A 4527-nucleotide genomic window follows, 5' to 3' on the forward strand; every position below is an offset into this window, starting at 1 on the left:
GGCTGTGGAGTCGACTCCGACTCATGGCGAACCCGTGGGTCAGAGTAGAGCCGTGCTTCACAGGGTTTTCAACAGCTGAGTTTTCGAAAGTACATTTCCAGGCCTTTCTCCTGAGATGACTCGGGGTGGACTCGAACCTTCAACCTTTCAGTCAGCAGCCGAGTGTCTTAACTGTTGCGCCACCAAGGGACTCTGGAGGGAAGAAAATGCCTTCTTACTTGCAGTATTGGATGTCTCACCAGAGCTCCTGAGTCCTCCCCTCTGTCCCTATAGTCTGGAGACAAATCGGAGCCCACCCACATGTATTGTTTAAGGTCATCTTTTATTATGATTACATATTTCCCTGAGTGGTGCCAACAGTTAACATGCTCAGCTGCTAACTAAAAGGTTGGAGGTTCGAGTCCACCCAGAGGCGCCTCAGAAGAAAGACCTGGAAATCTCCTTCTAAAAAATCAGCCATTGAAAACTCTGTGGGCACAGTTCTACTCTGACACCCATGGGGTTGCCATGAGTCGAAGTCAACTTGATGACAACTGTTCCTTGAGCTCACGTGGCATTCATGATACTCCCAGCATCTCATGATTCTGAAGTTCTTTTTTTCTGAAGGTCCTGCGAGGCGCTCTGGGTATGAGTGACTCGGTCACTCTCACATTACCTCAGAAATTAATAGGTAGAGAAACAAATTGGCAGCAGTGTAAATGGATGCCATAGAGGTATGGGTTGTGAGGGAGAACCGTCCCCAATCAGAGTGCTTTATATTTTGGGAAAAGGGTATACTTTCAGGAGCATGTTCAGAAACATGCAGCCGAGGACCCAAAGGCTGTCCTGCGGGGTGAGGCTGAGGTATTTGTTTCAGAGCTGCAGCAGAACCGCAGATTTCTGGCCGACTTGCTCCCCCATCCTAAGCACAGCAGAAGTCACCGGGCGTCTTCACACTTTACGACCATGTAGCGTTTTTTAATTGTGAGGTTGTGATTGCTGGTGTGGCAACTGTCAAACCTTTCCCACCTAATTACAGCAGCCCCAGCAGCTGGCACACAGACAGACTGCCTCTTATTCCTGCAGAAATGCTTTGCCTCTGGCCTCACAGCAGACCTGGGACAATCAGAATTCAAATGACAAGGCTCGTGGGCCACAGCCCGCCAGGTCCAGCTGCTTCTCCCACTCCTTTGCTGCCTCCCTCCATGCCCAGAAGGGAAAGGCAGCTCCCCCGTCCGGTAGCTCTGCCCCCTGTGGGTATTTCCTGCACCAGCAGCACGGGTGTCATGGAACCGCAGGGGCTCTGGAACAGGCAGACCGCCTGGCTTCTGCCACTAACTGGCCAGGCAACCTGGACAAATTCTGAGCCTCCCTGGGCCTCAGCTGCATCGTGTAAAAATGAGAGCTGGTTTACCTCTTACCTGGAGTCCCTGGGTGGTGATACGGTTGATGCGCTTGGCTGCTAACCAAAAGGTTGGTGGTGCGAATCCACCCAGAGGTGCCTCAGAAGAAAGCCCTGGCGATCTACCTCCAAAAAATCAGCCATTGAACACTCCGTGGAACACAATTCTACCCTGACACATGTGGGGTCGCCATGAGTTGGAATGGACTCAACAAGGGGTTGGCCTCTACCCACCTCCCTGGGCTGTGGTGAGGAGGGTGGCCAATGTTAGTGAAGCACCCAGTGCACCGCAGGTAATTGATAAACGGTAACTGCTGGCCCTTTGTGGCCTAGTGTGAAGGCGGGTGTCCCGATGGGGGTCATTAACTCAGCCATGGTTGCGCAGGCACCTGCAGCTTAAGCCTTAACCTGAGTCGATTCCTACCGCCCTGCAGGCTGTTTACAGGTGAAGCCTGTTTGGGGCCGCCTGAAGCAGGTGGGCTGAAACGTGCTGTGCCCGTTCCCCTCAGACCCTCTTCCCGGAAGCCTGTCCCCGCCTTCTATAGCCTATGCTTTCCCTGCGGAGGGGTTTTCAGTCCTTGGCCCGTTGGGCACTGGCCTCCTTGCCAGTACAGTCCTTTTTTCTGAAGCTACAGGAACTTCTCTGCTCAGGGAGGCCCAGGCAATGCCCTTCTGAATGATCTCCAGAGTCTCCCCAAGGACTCGAATCACCTCCACAGACAACCCCAAAGATGAGTACTAACCTGCTTCCCTAATTTTATTGTCCATTTTGGACTAAAAGCATAGAAGTTAATGCCCATACGCTTCCAAGGTGCTAACGGGCAAAGTCCACAGTAAAGATGCCTGGTCTGGCAGGCAAAATAGGGCCCCCAGGAGCAGCAGTCACTTGTCAGGGAGGCATGCACCGAGCAGGATGGTACTGAAATCACAAAACTTAATGCAGAGTGCACAAGGCAGCAATGTAACGTCTCCACTCTGGTGCCACTCTGGGCTGGAAACCAGGCCTCGGGAACCTGCATCGCACCGTTTTAAGTGGCGAGCAGCGGCCGCAGCCACCCGGATGTTGTGGCTGTAGTTGCCATTGAGTCATTTCTGTCCCATGGCGACCCCACATGTGCAGAGTACAACCACTCCATAAGGTTTCCAAGGCTTTCAGAAGCAGATCACCGGGACTGTCTCCTCTGGGTGGGTTCGAATCACCAACCTTTCACTAGTCGTTGAGCACTTAACCATTTGTGCCACCCAGGAAATTGCCACCTGAATCAACCAAACCCATTGCCATCGAGTCAACTTAGAGTGACGTTATAGGATAGAGTAGAACTGCTACTAGGGTTTCCAAGGCTGTAATCTTTATGGAAGCAGACTGCCACGTCTTTCTCCCGTGGAGCTGCTGGTGGATTCAAACCACCAACCTTTTGGTTGGCAGCCGAGCACTTTAACCACCAGGGCTCCTTTGCCCCTGAGTAGGACCCCCTAATCTGCCGTGCTGAGCGCTCACCAGCATGTCTGGTCCTCTGAGGCCACAGGGAATGAAAACTGATCACCAGCAGGCAGGTAAAGGGTTTGGGGCAAGGTGATAGGATGGAGCTTGAGGGAGTTAAGTGAGATGAATGTTTCCTGCTTGGTGCCTGTAAGAAATATTTACAGACTCATTTCATTCAATAAAAATGTATTAAGACCTGTGATGGGTCAGGCCTGCCTGTGCTCGCCAGTCCAGTGGGAGAGGAGGACGGGGCAACTGCGAGCCGAGCGCTGGGGGCCCAGGGCACCCGGCCCAGACCCCCGGGGCCGCAAAGGGCAGCCCAGTAGGCAGCAAGGGGGCCAGGCAGGGAGGAGAAGAGGGCTGGTGGGCTTGGGGATGCAGAGTTCTGTGTGGTGAGTGCTTAGGGCTGGGGGTGGAGAGAATGCTGAAGGAAGAGGAGGGTGAGGGAGAGGGAGAGGTAGGACTGCAGAGGTGAGGAAGAGCCAGATGGTAAAGAGCCCGGAGCGCCCTGTTAGGGAGCAAAATGCTTTCCCTTAGGGGAATGGGAGGCCAGTGGAAAGCTTGAGGCAGAGAAGCGGGAGGGTGAGGAGCAGAGACTGAGCAGGTCTGGCGGCTAGTTGGGAAGCCAGCTCAATTTTAGGTTTGGTGAACAGAGCGGCTGCCTAGGAGTTGGGGACATCGAAGCCGAGCTTGGGGCTGCCACTGGGTCTCGGGGTGAGCCCTCCAGGCCCCTGAACAGTGAGAGGGTAGAACAGATGGTCTTGAAGAGCTCTTGTAGCGCTGACGGGGTGAAAATTCTCTTGCCTTGTTTTGTTTTATTCCAGTGTCGGTGCCCAGCTCCTTACCTGCAGTTTCTCTGAGCAGCTGGCCTCCTGCTTCTGCACCGCATCCACAGCCATCTGACCTCAATCCTGTCCCTCCTCCCATGGGAGCTCAGGGGCAGCCCCCGCTGCAGGGCCCCCTGAGGAGAGGTCTACACTCCAGGAGCTCTGCAGCCACCCGTTGGGGGTGGGTGGGAGTGACACAGGCCACGGCAGTTCTGGCCTCCCGTGGCACTTCTCCCGACCCCAGAGCACTTGGCCTGTGGCCACAAGGAGCAGACATCTGCGAACCCTCCTGAAGTCCATGCAGAATGACTTGAAACATCTCAAAGCCCAAACAAATCCATTAGATCGATTTTGCCCACAAATTCTTTTTTTTTTAATTGTTGTAATTAAATGAAGTTTACATTTCAAGTTAGTCTCCCGTACAGAATTTTTTTTTAACATACATTGTTATGACACCCCAACCGCTCACCCCATTCTGCGACAGCACACTCCTCCCCTCCACCCCTGATTCCCCATGAACATTCAACCAGCTCCTGACTCTCTCTGCCTTTCCCTCTCACCTCTGGACAGAAGCTGCCCCTTTGGTCTCTTGTATCTACTTGTCTAAAGGCACATGCTTCACAAGTATCACTTTGTGTCCCACAGTCCAGTCCAATCCCTGTCTGAAGAGTTGGCTTCAGAAATTGTTTTAGTTCTGGGGTGATGGAGACACCAGGGGCCATGCTTTCTGGGGCGCCTCCAGTCTTAGACCATTAAGTCTGGTCTTCTTACTAGAATTTGAGTTCTGCATCCCATCGTTCTGCTGCTCCATCAGGGACCCTCTGTTGTGTTCCCTG

This window comes from Trichechus manatus, unplaced genomic scaffold (assembly GCF_000243295.1).
Source record: "Trichechus manatus latirostris isolate Lorelei unplaced genomic scaffold, TriManLat1.0 scaffold00039, whole genome shotgun sequence".
In the NCBI taxonomy this organism is placed as follows: Eukaryota; Metazoa; Chordata; class Mammalia; order Sirenia; family Trichechidae; genus Trichechus; species Trichechus manatus.